Below are 18,842 nucleotides of genomic sequence, written 5' to 3' on the forward strand. Positions count from 1 at the left end.
ACAGATGTCCAATATGGTTTGCTTGGCATTTTCTTTCTTTTTTTTTTTTTTTATGCTTGGTCAATGTGTTGAATAATAACTGAACTCATTCTCTACACAAATTTTTGTATCCCATAGAAGTTACCTTGTAATCATCAATTTTCCTAATGATAAAGGACAGCACATATATTGCTTTTCCAATAAACTTTCACAAATGTACAAACCAAGGTAATTTTGAGCATCTATAATTTTTGTTGTTGAACTGAATGTTCCCGACAACATTAAAAAATATTTAAAGCCTGCACTACACACTTTGATACCTTCTTTAAAGATGTTTAAGCTTTTTCAGTGTCACAGTCCAATGCTCTTTCCTTTATTTATGCTTGGAAAGGCAGAGCCACAACAGGGTTTCAGTGCTGGGATCTGCCTGCATCTGACACTGGGTTTTTCTGTCAGTCAGGAATGTGAAGATCAAGGACTTAATTTTTCCTTCATTGGAGTTATTATCTTTTTTTTCTTTCCCTTTTTTTTTTTTTTAATAATATCACCTTTAATGTTGATGACTTCAACGATTACGAAAATATTCACTTTTTCACTGATTTTTATTTTTTAAACTGGATGAGGATCCTTTCAGAACTAATCAACCCCATCATGGTAAAATTTTTGCCAAAAAATAGATTTTCTTAAAAAACTCTGAATGACAGCACAGAGAACCTTCCCTGACAGATCATAATGTCATAACCTAACAATATTAATTTTTATAGCAAATAAATATTTCATGAACATTTCTAGTTACTACAAATTTTTTTCATGGGTTTCTGAACCAGCCAGACATTACCACTTCCAGTGGTAGATTATTTCACTTTCCTAAAGCCTGTTTTTCTAAACTTAAGTCTGAATAATAACAGCCTTATTTTCTTATCCATTCAGATTTCAAATATAAAGTTAATGACATTTTATTATTCACGCAGTTTGAATCTCTTGTGAAATACTTGCTTTTAAAAGAATGTCTGAGAATATTTCCAAATCGGAGGGGGGAAAAAGCATATTTGTTTAGAACAATTTGAGCTGTTTCATTTTAAATTCAATGCCAAAATGCTTCCACAGCTCCCACCATGACCTCCCATAACATGAGTCATCAGGGATAACTATATCTATTATTATGCTGCAAAAAGGTAGGAGGTTTTGCTTTTTCAAACACTTTTAGCTAACTTTTCCCCCATTTCCAGTGCGGGCTAAGGTAATAATTTATCGCTTGGCAGAAAATTACAGGACTTCCACAGTGACTCATCTATGCTGCTTGGGTTTTACATGAAAGCAGCTGCATAGCACAACTTTTCCCCACATTTTTAACCTGACTTATTCTTAGGTTGAAGATTTGGATGCTTTTTGGGATAACAAGATGGGTAACAAAGTGAAGAGGTTTTCACGTTACAAGTTTTAGGCTCTTCAGCTCTGAGCTGCTGGGGGAAGAGCAGAGAGACAAACCTGACCAACTTCCCGAGTTCTCCTCCATCCCAGCTTCTCCAGAAATCTCTGCTGGCTACCAGCTCAACTCCTACTCGCATTCCTTATGCCAAAGCACCAGCATTTGCAGCAAAACCACAGTCTGCACATTTTTCCTTCTCTTTTAATGGAAGTGATACAATTAAACCCATTAATGAGTTTGCAAAGTCTTTCTGATACTCACAGAATTCTCCAATCCATAAGGAAGGTCTTGGATGCAGGCCATAGGCCAGATTTCATCAAGCCTGGCAGGTCATTATATGGGAAGAAGGACTCCTGTAATGAACATCACATCAATAAATAAAAATGTGCTGTCTTTCTGAGAATTCTTTCCTAGAAAGAAGCATAGTAAAAATGAGTATATTCTTACTTGCAGAGTTCACAAACTAAAGCAATGATTCAAAGCAAAATCTTCAGAAGAGGATGGATATAGAGTATCAGAAGTCAAGACTTAGTATATCATTATAAAGGACAATATCAGCAAAACATTGCATTGGTGTCTCTACATTCAGTCGTGCTATAATTAATCCAGCCCCAATCCTTTTGTAAAAGAAATAAAGTAGTAGGATAATTTTAATTCATTTTAAATTGATGTTATACTTTGCATTCCCTCTAAATCTAAATATTGGTAACAATTTCTCCACCAAAATATTTTCTTCTCTTATAATTTCAATAACTACAGCGTATGCAAGCCAAGATATGAGTTAGTGAAAGAAAAGAAACATTAGTTAATACATCATTAACCTTAGGCCATATTTTAATCTTCATTTCTAAAGGTTTCCCTTTCTGTACACTTTATTCATTTTGCATTTCCTGCTTGCAGCAAGCAAATTCAGCAAACATTATTTATCAGAGTTCCTTTGTAGGCAAACAACAGCCTGGGTTTCCTGATGTGTTGTGGAGGACAAACCAAGGAGGCAGATTCCACAAAAATAAATGGTTGATGCCCAAGTTAATGATGTATTTCTTTAAACATAGTAGAAATATCCTTAAAAGCTGCAAGGACACATAATAAAGTGTCCCAAGAGGAGACTAACTCATGCTCTGACCTTTTATACCAGTTTGGTTATAGTAGGTATTCAATTACCCAATTAAAAGTAAAAATGAGAGAGAGAAGAAAATGGGTATAAATCCATAGTAATATCATCTTGATGCCTCTGCTTCTTGAACTGAATTATACCTTATTCAAAGACTACAATGAGGCCCTCAAAAGCAAAAATTCCAAGTGCCACAATATTTATGAGAAAATATTCTGAATGGAATTAAACTTTTTTGATCAACAACTCTTTTTATGAAACTGCCATTTTCTTCCTGTTATATAATACCTGGGTTTGCCTGCCCATGTCTTACTTTCTTGTTTTCATAAACCTGGAAATAAGAAATATGTCCTGGTTTGAAAGGAGGAGGAGTTACCTTACATCAAAGAGTAAACAGCACATTTCTATCTCAGCAAATGAGGCCATTTTGCTATTCCTCCATTTTGCTTTATTCTTTCTTTCCCTGGATACTGAACTCTGAAACTAAATTATCCCTACTTCCTTTTCTGAGGAACTGAAAAGGCAAATTTTGTGTGCATCATAATTTGCAACCACCACAAGGGTTTAAATTTTGTAGCCCATAGGTAAATGTAGCATTTTCTTCTAGTTAAAAGAACTTATTCTTCTTTCTCTAGCATTACAATGTGTTATTTAATTGTATTGTACATTCCATTTATTAGCTGGGTGAAAGTTGCAAAGCCCTATCAACAATTTTTAAAAATATTCTTTCTTTCATACAATATTTCCATACTAAGAACAATATTTTCAAAAATATCTACTTATTTTTGTTTTATTTGATCACTGTATGTTTGCTAAACATGCTGGATAGATCTGTGGAGGACATTAATTGCTCCTATTTAAAACTGGAGGTGTTCATCAGTTTTCAGATTCCAAGTTCCTTTTTTCTTGGCATCACTGATGTCAGCCTGAGCTCTGTTGTTCTGTCAGTGGTAACACGCTCATGTGTTCTATAAATTCATGTGACATTGCAAATTCGAAATTTCATCAAGGTCATCAATCATGAACTGATGAATAACAAGGAGTTTTCAAGGATTTCTTATCCAACAAGAATCGTCACAAAAGAAACACAAAATCATCTTTGTTACATCCAAGACTGATGCTAGTCCACACAAACTGAGATTCTTTACTTGAGTAAGAATTAATTGTGCCACTATAAAAAGTTGGAAGGGTGGCAGTCATATTTGTTACCATGGTACAATTACTTTCATAACTGAGAAAACGTCCAGTTTTATTTTCAAAATAAACTATTGTCTTTTTTCCAAAATTCCATCATTAATCTTTGTAAAGAATGGCTGAGGACTGAATAGAATTATGATCCCCTTCTGTCAGGAAGAGAAAGATTAGAATTACAATACTCTTCTGTCAGGAAGAGAAAGATTAGATAACACTTCATATTTTATGTGAAGAAAATTGTGGCTACTTTAGCCATAAATATAGCCTCTAAGAAGAAAAAAATACTGAATTTGGATTGCCAGTGCAATGCTATTATGCCAGAGTAATATAATATCCCCACAGATATGATAGGTGCTTTCAGAAAAGTCCAGCTATGTAACATGATACACTACACTGCAGATGAAACCTTCTCTTAATATATAACCTGCATAACAATTTCAGTGTAATAAATGGTGGGTGGATTTCTTGTTATTGATTTTACCATCGTAGGCAGTTGGAGGTCATCATGCATTTACACAGAAAATACTACAAATTCCAGTGGTCATAAGTTCATTACATCAGCCTCTTTTTCTGGGTTGTTTTCATATAGTTGGTACAGCAGTAAACACGGAGAGTAATAATCCTTACTGCTTAGCAATTTCTTTTATTTTCCTTTGTATTATATACAATCTTTTGGTGGGAAAGCCCTTAAGAGAAACAAAATCAATAGGACACTATGAAACTGTAATAGCAATCTACAAAAATCACTCTAAGAACCATCAGATATAATAGAAAGAGATTAAACCTCCATAGGGCTTTTCTTTCTAGGGAAAAAAAAAAAGCTAATAATTATAAAAAAGGTAAAAAGCTTGTTTGCTGTTACTTAGTAGGTTGTGTTATGTTCTAACGGAGGCTGAGGGAGGGAAGGTGCCACTGTAATTCTGAACATAAAAGCACAGGAAAAGCTCAGTTCTCAGAGGAGGACTTGCTTCCCAAAGGACTCATGGAAGACTCTTCCAGAGTGTCCAAACTCTTCAAAAGGGAAAATGATATAAAATGGGAAATACTGGAATGTTGACGAGTTTATTTCTCCAGTAGCTTGAGATCACTAAGTGTTCAATTTCCAAAGCAATTCCTGAGGCACTGAGTTGCATCAGGGCTGTTCAGAGAATAAGCAGGTGAAACAGCTCCTTCATCCATCCACCAGTGCTTCTTTATTTATCTCCTGGAAGGAAATCCCAGAGGAAAGGGTTTTAGACTTTTGCACAACTCTTTTTGCAGGTTTTGGTATCAGCCTGCACACTCTATCACAGTTTGAGAGCTTTATCTCTGCAGGGTTCCTTCCTGATTTGGCCTATCCTGAAGAGCGGATGACTCACAAAAGATCTAACACCAAGAGCACCACAAAGTTATTCTCATTTAATTTCTATTCAATGATATTCTTAAAACCTTTCAAGAAGTTTGAGAGGTGATGATAGTGTAGGTCCTGATCCAAACTTACCTACAGTCAATAAGAACTTAGACTTTGACTTATTTAATCCTGATTGAGCTAGATAATAAAGCCAGTGCTGAATTTTAAGTGTACAAATAGTTCTATATTATGCATACAAATCCCTTTCCAGATTAAGCTAAATGTTAATCAGTAAAACACCAACAGAACTCCCCCAATAAGCTTCCTTTTCACAACTAAGAAATTCAGAATGGAGTGACTTGGAATGACTACTTCAAAATGATATTCAAAGGTAAGTGAAAACTTCAATGTTCTACTGGGCTGGACACTGGGATATTCCCAGTCAATTATTGTACTTCCATGGGCTCTCCCTCACATGGTTAACTTGGTTTAATCTCATGGAAGTGTTTGGAATCACTGTCTAAATATTTGTCTTTCCTGTACAGCCTGCTTGGGCTCTAGCTTTGGATAGCTAAAATATCTCAGAGAATACAAAATACATGGTGAATCATGTATTCATGGTGAACAAATGTGATGAAATACATGGTGAACTGCGTGGGGAAGAAATGATTTGTCAAACCCCACACTCTTCCACATCACTGCAAATTTGTTGACCTGGATGGAATTAAGACCAATATGCTCTATGTATTTGAGTCTGCATTAGTACTCAAATAATTTTTGTACCTGTACAGTGACAGTGGAAACAATTTTTTTGGCAATGTAAGTTTATTTTGCTAAATATCTAAACCAACCTGGACCAAGGGCTGAACTGACTCATAGCAGTTGCAACACCAAGAACATGAATGTTTTATTTTCCTTCACATCCCAGCCACAGGAGCACCGCTCAGCCCATATATTCATCAGAGTGTTTTAGTGTACCTTTTAAATTGTCATCATTCTCTCTGCTCCATTAATAGAACTATCTGCATGAAAGAAAGAACAAATTGTCTTCTAACTGGTCTATTACAAGGTACATTAATGAAGAGAGGGGAACTTTATTAGTGCTTTAATGGTGTACCTGTTCACTTCACGTTGTCTTGGGTGTTATTGTTGTAAGGGGCTGCTTGACAGGCATCAAAGTGCTGCCAGGTACAACAAACAATGCATTAGAAAGCAACTTTTATGCTTGTACAGTTCTTTTTCCTTGTAAAACATGTATTTGCCAAGCAACATTTACCACCAGTCATTTGATGGCCACTGATATTTGGCCATCTTAAATGTAGTTGCCAAGTCAGGCGCTTCAAGTTTCACATCCTTGTAAAGTCTCTTTTCTTCTTTTTTTTTTTTTTTTAAACAGAAAAACCAGTTATAAAAGAAATTCTGAGGAGCAGAGCATTAACTTAATGTTTTATCACATTAACTAAACTATACCCTGTAAAAAAACTGCACTATAAAACACTGCATTAAAGTTAATGCAAGACTGAATATTATACATGGGCATATCCACTGCAATTTAGATCCTCACTAGGACTAAACTTCCATGGATACCCTTGAGAAATTGGCTTGACTAAACATAGGGAAATTAAACCTTGTATTAAGGAGGAAAATGACCTTCCAGCACATGGGTCATGCCTAAGTTTTTTGCCTTTTTTTTGTCTTTTTTTTTTTTTAAGGTTGGCCATCGTCATTGAGTATTGGAAATGAAAAGACAAATAAAAATGTCTTGTTTCCTTGTTACAGTTGTTATCCACAGATCAGCAAAGGGTAAAGGCCACCATGGGATGGGCTGGGTGTAAAAGTCATGTACAGAATACAAAAATGCATTAATTTTATACTGATTTCTCACACTGTCCTAAAGCATCATCATGGCGTCTTTTCTTAAAAACATTTTTAGCCATTTCCTGACAAGATCAGCAAATTATTTGCACTTCAATAAACTATTACAGAGCAGGCAAATATTATAAACCCACAGTATTTACTTTGCAAATATAAAGATAAATTTGTTTTTGCTCATATGACTCAGTTCTGTAAATTTATTGCTATAAATGTATATCTAAATTATACACATAAATATATGCTATATATTGGATAAGGTTGCAGTCCTTTCATAAACAATTCAAAATAATGGGAATTAAAGTCAAAATCTGAAAATAAACTGATACTAAAGAGAAATATTTTAAGGAGATGAGAGAGACAGAAGTGCCAATCTGATATTCACATTTCATATTTGTGAAATTTATATGATTAAAAGCAACAGTGACTTTTCAATGACTAAAATTCCCTTTTTCATTGACAAAGCAAGCTGAATAATTTTGGGGGTTTGTTTTTTGTTGGGAGGTGCATGCTTATTTTTTGTTTGTTTGTTTGTTTATTTTCTCGGGGGTTTTTATCATAAATCACCACATTAAGTTCTAAATACTTTGTCCTTCTCTTCCTTTCTGGACGAAACATAGAAAGACTCTCCTACTGAAAAGTAAGGTAAAAAATCTTTTGAGAGATTATGTCTTGCTCTTTTCTCTGTTTTAAAACAAATAATTGCAAGTGGGGGGCAGGAATAGCTGGAATCTCCTTGTACCAGTGACCAGGACCTACCAGTGAGGCTGTGATATTGTGAATATCACAAGAGTGCATATATAAAGCACACACATATATAACAGATTGTAAATATTTACAAGTGTGCATGGAACAGGTATCTTTGACATGACCTAGTTTCACTCCATATTCACAATCTGTTTGTTCATAATCATTTTCCAACTCGTGTGGTTTTTTTAACAAATAGTTTGTCAGAAAGGTTTGAAGAAAGCTTAATCTGGTAAAAGGCTTTAAACATCTCAGAAGTACAATGAGGCTGAAGTTAGCATTAATGTTTATATGCATTAAAATCATTATTGTCTGAGCATTTTATACTGCTTTTTCTTCCAAGTTGATAACATAGGCTGACGTACCATGATGCATTTTTTATTAAGTGCTTGATTGCTCAGTTTGATTTCCTGGAGGCTTTGTGTCTAAATTACGGAGCAGGAAGGGGATCAGCTTCAACTTTGTGCAGAAAAGTGAAAATAAGACATCTTATGGAGACCTGTTATGGTGTGACATGATTATATGGGGCCAATCTTCATGAGGCTGTGGAAATAATCTCAGTTCCTGAAAAGTGGCGGAGCATATCAGATTGAGAGGAATATATAAAAATGAATGCAAACTTTATGCAAAATCCTCAACATTTAAGAAGTAGGGAAGAAGACACAATGCCATCAGATTTAACTCCCATTTTGATGTTGACTTTGCAACATCTATATTGCAAAGACTAAAATATCTCCAAGCTGCAATTATGTAATTTTCATTCCAGAGTTCAGCACTACTGTAGAGACGTTTTCCAGTCTAGACAGAAGACTATTAACTACTCGAATTTTACAACAGGTGAAAGTGACACAAACTAACTCTTCTTTGGTGGTAGATTTAATTTTTTTTTAATCCACCTTCTCAAGGTTTATAAAGATATAATTTTATTTAAATAAAGAATCACATATTTTGCACTCCACTAGAATGTACACTGTGGTAGGTTGAATATAATTCAGATATTGCTTAATAGCATATAAATATTTATATGCAAAAAATATTAGGATGGAGTGCATGGCTGCCAGTGAAATATTCCCACAGAAGTTATGAGAAAGATCTTTTGCAAGAAAACAGCAGTATCAAACCTTTGAGTCCTTTGACTAAATCTTGACTAATTATCATGTAATCATGACATTCACTATCAGAAATGCAGCAAAATCTTCCACTCAGTTTATTTTGTATCATTCACAGCTTGGATAAAACCCAGCTTACCAACTCTGTGTTTGAGCACATACACTGGAGGAGATTCAGGTACCTGCAGTGTCATTTCTCATTTTCATTATTATTTTTTATATCATAAATGCTTGTTTTATAGGTATATTTCTGTTGCTGTTAGAGGTGATTAGAGTGTCAGAGTGAAATGTACATTTCAAGTACACAATTAAGAAAAATTAATGTGATACAAAAGCAAGCATGTATGTACTGTGGTAGAAAGCCTTTATGGGATTTTGAGATGAAAAAGCTTGCATGGAAAGTGGCCAAAAATGGAGGCAAATTACATCAACATAGATTTATCTCTGTGCTTAGTTCAATGTTTTGTAATCCTGATACAAATACACAGTTTATTTTAAACCACAAAGCACAGCAAACATGATCAGAGAGAAAGACTCAACCAATTTCTTTCAGTTATTGGGCCTATGACTTTCATAAATCATCAGAAAGGCTGACCAGATATTCTGAAGCCCATCCAATTTATCACAGCACTGATAGGTTACACTTTCTAAACTTGCTTGTTCATTCTGATCATTATAATAATTTGAAAAGCCAAAATAAATCATAGAATAGCAGGTTGGAAGAGACCTCAAGGGTCATCTGGTCTGACCTTCCTTGGGAAACACATGTCCTAGAAATGGCCCAGCATTCTGTCCAGACAACTCTTAAAAGTGTCCAGCCTTGGTGAATATTGACCATGACTATTCCAATATTTATATTGATTTCACCAGGACAGTATTTCTTGCCATTAGAAGCGTTGTTTAATGTTTAATTTCTTTTCCGCTCAGGTTTAGGCGCCAGCCCAGGAAGCCGTCTGTGCATGGCATTAAACATATACTCACTTTATTCTGAGTTTAAGCACTTAAATAACGCACTTAAATGCCTTCTGCCTCACCATCAGCCATTTTTAGAGAATTGATTGTAGATGATTCTGCTGTCACCTGCATTCTGGCCCCAACCCTCGTGCTCCAGCCACTTCCATCCCTCACCAGGTCATGTTCCCCCTTGCATTGTAAAAATGTGTACAGCTCATCAAAAATGCATTTCATTACTTTCAGCATCTTCCAAGTACAGGCTGAATTTGAGATGCACTTGTAAAACTGAAGCTCTACTTTGCAGAACAGAAAAATATTTGGAAAAAAGTCTTAAGCGTGATGTCAATCAGACAAAATATGTGGCTTTCATGGAATCTGCTGGTTTGTAGTGCTTCACAAGAAGAACAAAGGCCCTTCCCAGAGTTTAATGGGTGGCATGTGCCTCCAGCTATGCAGCAGAATAAATTGTGCTACAAATGCTTTTTGTCGTAATTATACAGCTGTTTAGAAAATATATAACATTTATAGAGATGTGCCTTGTCAAAAGTTAGAAGTGGTGCCTCATGGCAGGCCGGCACACTCATCAACCTACACTCATCTAAACTCTGCCAGAAATAGCAGAGGAAAAGGGGAAAACTTTGCTATTTACCAAAGAGTAAAGTTCATTTAAATAATATTCCTGATTCTCGCTGCTGCCCGTTCTCCTTTCTGAGCTCCACAATTATTTCTCTATTTTTGCACCGTTCCTCTGGGATTCACAGAGCTAAATGTTCTTCATAAGATTCCTCAGAGAATTTTCTCATCTCAAGTGCTAAGGAAAAGGTCTGTCCCATGAGTTTGCCACTGAATTGGTGATGCCCTTTCTCTGCTTCCCCTGACTGAGCTCTTGAGTCAACAAAGTCACCACCATCCCTTTGCATTCAAGACTCCTCCAAGTTTTTTTCCCACAGTTGACTATCACTCCTGTCATTAAAATTTTATGGATGAATGCTCCTCATGCATCCAGTAATGCTTCCAAGAGCCCTGTTGCCTTCCATTGTTAATTAAAAGATAGGATGAAGCCTGGCTAAGTCTTTGAAGTAGGAGTTACGAGAAACCATGTCTAAAAGGGTTTAAAATCGTTGTAAAAATTATAAAATATTATAATTATAAAATATACTTTTTTTATACTGCATAAAAAAACATATAAACATAAAAGAGCTGAAGAAATTCTTTGCTCTGAGGGTGACAAGGCACAGGGTGACCAGGGGAGCTGTAGCTGCCCCTGGACCCCTGGAAGTGTCCAAGGCCAGGCTGGACAGGGCTTGGAGCAACCTGGGATAGTGGAAGGTGTCCCTGACTATGGTAGGGGGTGGAATGGGATGATTTTTAGGGTCCTTTCCAACCCAAAACATTCTGTGATCTTATGTAAAGTTAAATAATACAAACTATTATAACAATTATCATTGCTATAATATTTATAAATTATAAAAATTATATAAATTCCAAATTATTAGTATTTTATATACAGAAATTATCTGTATACAAAGTATGTGTTTAAATTTATAGCACAGTACCACCCAGGGCTATCAGCCAAGAACCTGGTTTCCACAATGTTAGGCATATATTAACACAAAATTAAAGCACAATTTTCCTGTGCAGAACTTTCAAGGTAGCTGGAAAAAAAAAATGAATGAAGCATCTTTAAATAGTAATTAAGCATTTTTTTCTGTGTAATAATTCTATGCAAGAAGTGTGATCATGGAGAATACACCAAGAAATGAGAGTGAGTATGAGAGTGAAAAAACACTTTGGCTGTCCCGTTCCTCTCTAAACAGTGGCCCATGAAATCAGGGAGTGTTTGAAAGACAGTGCCACTTACTGAGTAAAGAGACAGTCCAAACACCTTAATCTCAGAGGATTACAACCAGTACAAATGGAAACAAACTTTCCAGCTCCTTTCCAAATTAAACAATTAACTCTAATATTCACACCCTTGGAGACATTTCAGTTGAGCTAGCATGTCTAATTTATAATCGATGATTAACAGAAGATGCAACTAATTTGTCTTTGTTATTTGATTTTTCCCCAGTCAAATTTACTCAGTAAAATGGATTGAAACAATGTTCTAAAGGCTGGTAAGCATTGAATTAGAAATCGGGTATGTGGCTTCATTGTAGACCAGCATTAAATAGATGTATTACAGGACACTATCTCTTGCCTTGAGTAGTTTTAATAAATTAATTTTGACACGTGAGTTTAATAAAGTCTGTTAAGTAGGGCCAACCTCTATGTTAAGTTAAACAGATACTGAATATTTAATTATTTTAATTGTTTGATAAATTTCAAATTGAGAAAGTAACAGCCCTGCAAATCTTAAAAATACATTTTCAACCCTGTGTGTAATTAAGCATTACTATTGTGATTTTACTGCAGTCAAGAGGTCACAAAGTCAAGCCCAGTCACCCCTGATGGAATGAGAATTGCACATTAGATCAAGAAAAATAGTTTTCCAGAGGTTAAAGTACCAGTTCAGGGAAACCAAGACACATTTGCAGGAATATTGAGAATGGTGATTAGGCAGCAGAAGAGCTAACAAAGATGGGCAGCCTTAATAATGGTAAAACACACCTCCCTGAAATGGGTTGTGGTCATTCTTATGGTAAAGGACATGAAACTCTGGTAGCTCATGTATGAGGAATTATCACTTTCACAGTCATCTTCTGCACTAAATATAGAGGTGTAAACATTTAGAGATGGGGGAGCTGTCCCAGAACCCACTGCTAGATCTGGCATGGCTCTGTGTACCCTCTCAGCTCTCCCAGTTCCCAGTCAGTTCCCTGTTCTTTTTTGGGGGGGATTAACAGGTTTTTGGCACAAATTTACCCTAATACACATCAGCAAATCTCACGTGCACAGAAATCATTGCTTGCACTCAGCTTAAGCTGGCAGTGCCATTGACAGGACCATGTTCTGCATCCCTCCCCCAGCCCTGGGCATTTGATTTCTGACATTCGTCCCCAAAGATCTCCTGAACAGCAAAAATACTGCATTGTCCCAAAGCAGTGGGGTGCAGGGAATGAAGAAACATCAGGGACCAGAGGTAAAGCTGCAACGAAACCTGCAGATAGCAGTATCTGATTATCCAGCTCCAGCTCAAACATAAAGATTTTGAGCAATCTAATTTCTGAGCAGCACCTCTGAAGTCAATACTAAATGAGACTGTGATATTTCCTAGAAAGTTCTTAAAAAAAAAAAACAAAAAAAAAAGGAAGGCTTAGCAAAGATCATGAATGGACAGAAAAGTGACCTATGTCACAGACTGATATTTTCCTGCAACATTTTTTCACAAATTTTTTGAACTGAAATCATCTGCAGCTTATGGCTATGCAATGGAACAGGCCTCTTACATAAATATATCCTGAATTTGCTATCTTTTAATTTTACATAATAATCCAATAAGAATACAAGCTGACTCAACTGCAGTTATTAGGTCTAATCTCTTCAAGTAATTATTTTACTAAGAAAAAAGTAGAAGTATTTCTGAAAGTGCTCTCTCCAGAGGATGGTTCTACACTGGACATCAGACAGAAACTAATCAGCCACAGTAAAATAAGGAGGAAAAAAAGCAGCTACAGTCACTATGCTGAGAAGTCATCCCTGTTAAAATCAATACTGTGATTAATGTTAAAACACAGGAGATCAGAATCCATCATGTAATATTTTTCCTGTCTGTGCTGTTATTTTTATAGCTGAATTTTGCTATGCTGAACTGCTTCACATCTGAATAATTGCTGGAAAGGAGCTCCAACCCTTTCTGGAGAAACAAAGATTGAGGTTTGTACTTACGTGGAAAACTAAGTGAAAGCAAATCTGTGTTATTTATATGAACTGCAGAGCACGAACTAAACCACACAACCTGGCAGGCAATTCCTGCTGAAATTGCTGCAAAATCTTTCAAGGTTTCCTGAGATGAAGTTCCTCACTCTGTGCTGCAGACACCCCCACTCTGGTGACCCCGGACCTCCCTGCTGAAGGGCTGGTGGTCACAGGATTTCTCCCCCTTGCCTCCTGCTGTTCTTTTCTGAATTCATTTTCCACTGCAACAACAGCCATGTCCTCGATTTCCATCCCCTTAAAAGCAAACACTGCAAAGCAACCATGATGCATTGACAGATAATTTTAAAAGACAGGATCAAGTTCAGATAATTAAAAAGTATCTGTTCAGAATACTTCAGGCTTTCAGTTTCTCTTTTTTTTTTTTTTAATTGAAAGTCTTTGATTGCTGAAATAAGAATGACCTTGATACATAATAAATATATTGGTTGTCTGGTAGTTTAACATGAAGTTGCAATGTGGGGTAGGCTGCTTTATGGAAAGGGATAAAATTGGTTTTTCTTAGATTCTTAAATTAAAATCACAAGTCTTGCATCTACTAGTAGAAGTTGTTCCTGCCCATGGCAGGGAATTGGAACTAGATGATTTTTAAGATTTTGTCCAACCCAAACCATTCTATGGTTCTATGATCTAAGAACTTCGATTGGTGACACAGCAATATTCACTGTATGGAAACATGACTGAACACACTGTGCAAGAACACAAATAACTTTTTCTACCCATAAAGCTACAGAAAATAGTCATTAATTCCAGCTAATCCCCATCCCCACCCACCTACAGCGCCTGCTGGGAGCACACTGGTGAGTACCAGCAACTTCATAAAGAGGGAAAACCACCCCTTGAGCACCTCAGTTACAGAGTGCAAACTTCTGAGCCACATACAGGGAAAATAGTCACTCTAAAGGAACTAACAAGGAGTAACCTCCCTTAGCTATGAAAAAAATACAACAGAGTTCTCTTCTACTTAAAAACTATGCACAAGAAAAGAAGAACAACTCAGTCCTCCTATTTCTGCTTGGTTGGGCTCTCTGTTTATAAACAGACTGCAGAGATGTGGCAGTCTAATGTACTGAGCCCTCAGTTTTGTCCCTCTTCCACAACAATAGCCCATAATACTATTGTTTTCTAAACAATTGAGGTGATTTGCATTTGCCTTAAAACTGACACGGCTGAACATGTTTTTAAATCCCTTTTGGTCTCACTACACTTATATATAAAAACTGCAGAAGCATTGTCAGTGGATATGTTACAAATTTGCTGAAGACTATTATTTAACCATGCTAATTATAACAATAAATGATTAAGCATTAATTATAAAGTCATATAGTAGAGAAGTACACATATTTTATACACCTAGCAGATTTTATTAGACAGGTATATTGGGCTCTGGTTTTCATCATCTTGCACAGGTTTATGCATCAAAGATTTCAGTTTGACACTTGCTTTTTACCTTTCCATTTTATGATATTATTGATGCATTATTAAACGATGGAAGATTTTGAACACATATGTTGATAAACAGAAAAGGAGCTTTGTTTTCCATATGAATGTTGCTTTTTATCTTTTCTTCGTTGAATTGTCAAGACTGCATACTTAATCACAGCTGGATGTTGGGCCTCATCTTGAACACCATAAAGTCGACGAGAGTTTTGCAACTGATTTTTATTGGAATGGGACCGAGCACAGTATTGGTAATGTGCAACTTATAAATGCCATTTGCACACATATCAATTTTATTAACTCCCTTAGTATGGAATTTTCAGAATGTAATAGTTTGGCAGGCATTACTTTAGATTTATAGTGCTCCAGGATGACACTATTAAGCCACATTCACACCTCTGAAAATTGCTATAGCAACGGACTAGGACCAGTTCTTCCTCCACACTGGTGGGTGAGAATTATCTCAACAACTGAGGCTCCTGCTGCTGTCTTTCGGGGGGCGTTGCTTCAGGAAAAGGTGCCTATGTGAGATGTATCCACCAACAAAAACACACACAAATAAATATAGATGCAAACAGCACTAGCAGATGGTCACAAACTGGTAGAGCAGAGATGATATGGGAAGGCATGGAATGTGTGGGACTGCCTAAGCAAACTGCTCGAGTGGATTTCTCTTTGGGAAGAGATGTCTTCTGATCAGGAGGAATAGGAACAGGCAGCTCAGAGGAGCAGGGATATCACCATTCCTGGAAGCGTTCAAATGACAGAACTGGCACTTGGGGACAAGGTTTAGTGTGAATTTAGTGCTGGATTAATGACAGGACTCTGATTTTAGAGGTCTTTTCTGATGTCAATGATTGTGATTCTAACCTATGAATCTTTAATCTTCTACAGACCTGATAAAAACAAGACAAAACCTGGGAAGGAGGTTTGAGTACTCCTTGAAATATCAATAATTCCTATTAAAGAGAGAGGAGGTGACCAATCTGGCTCTCAGTGCTGCCTCCAAAACTCTGCAAAAGCCACATCTGACCTTGCCAGAGTCCTTCTGCCATGGCAGGGGAAATATCCACCCCTCATCCCTGAGAGGTTCCTCAGAATGAAACAAACAGAAGGGCTGAACAGACAGGGGAAGATGAAGTCAAGCTTCACTTGAAGTCAAGGGTGCTGCTGGAGAGAAAACTCAGGCCTGAAACTTCCACTGACCTTCATGGAGGAACAGGGATAATCCAGGCAGAGACTGACCTGAGTCACTGCTTTCTTTGGGAGAAGAAATGAGGATTCTTCCTCTGAGAAAACAGATCACTAAAAAAAATCTGGAAGAAAGACAATCTCCTCTTGCTATTTCCTACACTCAGAGATTTGCCTTTATCCTGGCCATGAAACCATCTTAAAACAGCAAATATTAAGGGACCACAATTTTTATAAGGTTACTTTTAACTATTTTTTCATACTTTTAACTAATCTTTACATTTCTATTTGCCCAGGGGGAAAAAAGTGCATCTCTGAATCCAATGGCCTGTCAATTATTGTACTTCTAAGTGGAATTTCAGAATTACAGGTCCATTTCCTCTGTAACTTTAACACATGGTAGAGCCTGAGTCACTTTTTTGGCAATAATGCCATTACTGACTAATGCTGAATGATGCTGGCAATGCTATTTCATAATTTTCTAGCAGAGAAGCTACAAGTGACACTTTCTCCAAATTATGACTTAAGATCAATTTGTCTACAAAACAAAAATTAAACTCATTCTATACTTCTGAGTTCTAGATGTTCTCTAGTTACCTAATTCTGAATTATTCCCTCCTAAAGCATTTCTGAGCAGTTGCTTTTGGGTAAGATTATGGAGGTACAGGTAGTTAGCAGACAAGCTTTTGAAATAAAGAGATTTAAAACCCAGAGGAGTGATCTCAGTGGCTGGAGATGGAGTGCAACCATCACAAAAATTTATTTGCTTTTTGTTCTTCGAGAGATGTAAAAATGCTTCCCTCTTCCATGATAGGTTGGAGGGCAAAATCTGATAGCTTCAATTGGGTGGCCTGTCTTTCCTGTTTTCTAACCACTGAGAAACAGATTCTCTCTCTTTCTGCAGTAATTTCAATTAGACAATAATCCAAAGAGATTCCAAATCCAGAGAGAGAAAACTCTTGTCCTTCCAGGCATACCAAGACAAGTGCTCACAGGGGCATAAATCCCACCGCCTTAAATCAGCTGTGCTGGGTCTGGCCCAAAGCTCTCATGATTCATTGTGCTCAAAGGTTTTAAATAAAATGTGAAACCATTGCCATGGCCACTGCCATCAGCTGTGTCACCATCCTGGCTCCAGTGTATTCCCTGGCTTATCACTGCATCGTGACCATGGGGTGATACCAACACACTCTTATTGAAGAGGACTTGGAAAGGAAGAAGTGAGAAATTACTTCAAAACTTGCAAGAGAAATAGTATTGTCCTTGCAAAATATCTACTGCATCGAGCCTCAGATGCAGCTGTTCCATCACAGCTTCACTGCATCTTGGCTTGTGCCTGCACAAAACCTGAGTGCTCCTCTAAGCACTTCTTTGTTGATGCACTGCTGTTCTCCCATGGATGAATTTTGAAATGTGGTCTAGCTCACCAGATATGGAGCTTACGCTTTCCTTTTCTTGCTAAACTGAGCACGTCCTTAAAGTGAATACAGTCTCCCATGCACTTAGACCTTCCTGCAGAACACATTACATACTGCTAAGATGCTATAACTTGTTCATATTTGTTGACAGATCTCTGGTCAGGAAGAATTAAAATAATTAAAAGGCTCTTCATTAGGAAAAGCAGGGAAAAAAACCCAACTAGTAGTGGAGTTTAAAGACAGGAAAGCTACTTTTAAGGTTTTAAAAGAACTAAGAGAATCAATGGGCAAAAATAGGAGTCTACTAAAAATTTTTCTGTGAAAATAATTTAAAAATGTTTGGAATTTGGGGCAGTACTCTCCGTGAGAGTGGTAAATAGCACACATTCTTTCCAACACACTTCAGCTCCTGTCAGCTCAGTTCTGCCTACCCATGTTTAACTCCCTCTGTTCTTCCTATGGATCAAGGTCCGGAGTTATTCTAGAATAACTGGAATGTGTCTGCCCATGGCAAGGGGATTGGAACTAGAGGATCTTTAAGGTCCCTTCCAACCTCAAAACCACTCTATAATTACGTGCCAGCTGCATAAACTGCATATTATGGTCTGAGAGAATTGTGCCAGTGTTTTTTCTCTTTTACCCGTTTCCTCTCAGACAGGTTGTTCAGATATGCTTTCCCAAACTTCCCCGCTATTTCAGCTAGTCTCTTAAATCTCTGTTTCCTGCAGACTGATCTCTGACAAAGCTCTTTTCTCCAACAAAGCCATTCCAAGGATTACTAAGCTGCAAATCACTATGGAAAGTATTTCACGCCTAAACCTTGAAGTGAGCTAAACATGATTTATCTTTAAAAAGAAAAAAACAAACCAAACCAACAAACAAACAAAAATCAAAAAGCCAACAGTCTTTGGATTGACATGGGATACAGTCAGGAAAAAAAAAAAAGAACAGGCATTCATTTGGAGCAAAGGGAAACATCAATGCAGGTTACAAACACCGGATATTTGTGCTTGTGTTTTCCTAGGCTGGATTATTGTTGTTAATAATTGCATGTCTAAACCTAAGTCCCCATTCTTTAATGTGTAGACAGACTTGTAAAAATAGGTGTTGCTAAGTGCTACTGTCTTTTTGAAGCCTTCTACAAAACCACAAACTAATGACTGCAACACTGATTTTTATTTTCTGTTTT

This window comes from Anomalospiza imberbis, chromosome 7 (assembly GCF_031753505.1).
Source record: "Anomalospiza imberbis isolate Cuckoo-Finch-1a 21T00152 chromosome 7, ASM3175350v1, whole genome shotgun sequence".
In the NCBI taxonomy this organism is placed as follows: Eukaryota; Metazoa; Chordata; class Aves; order Passeriformes; family Viduidae; genus Anomalospiza; species Anomalospiza imberbis.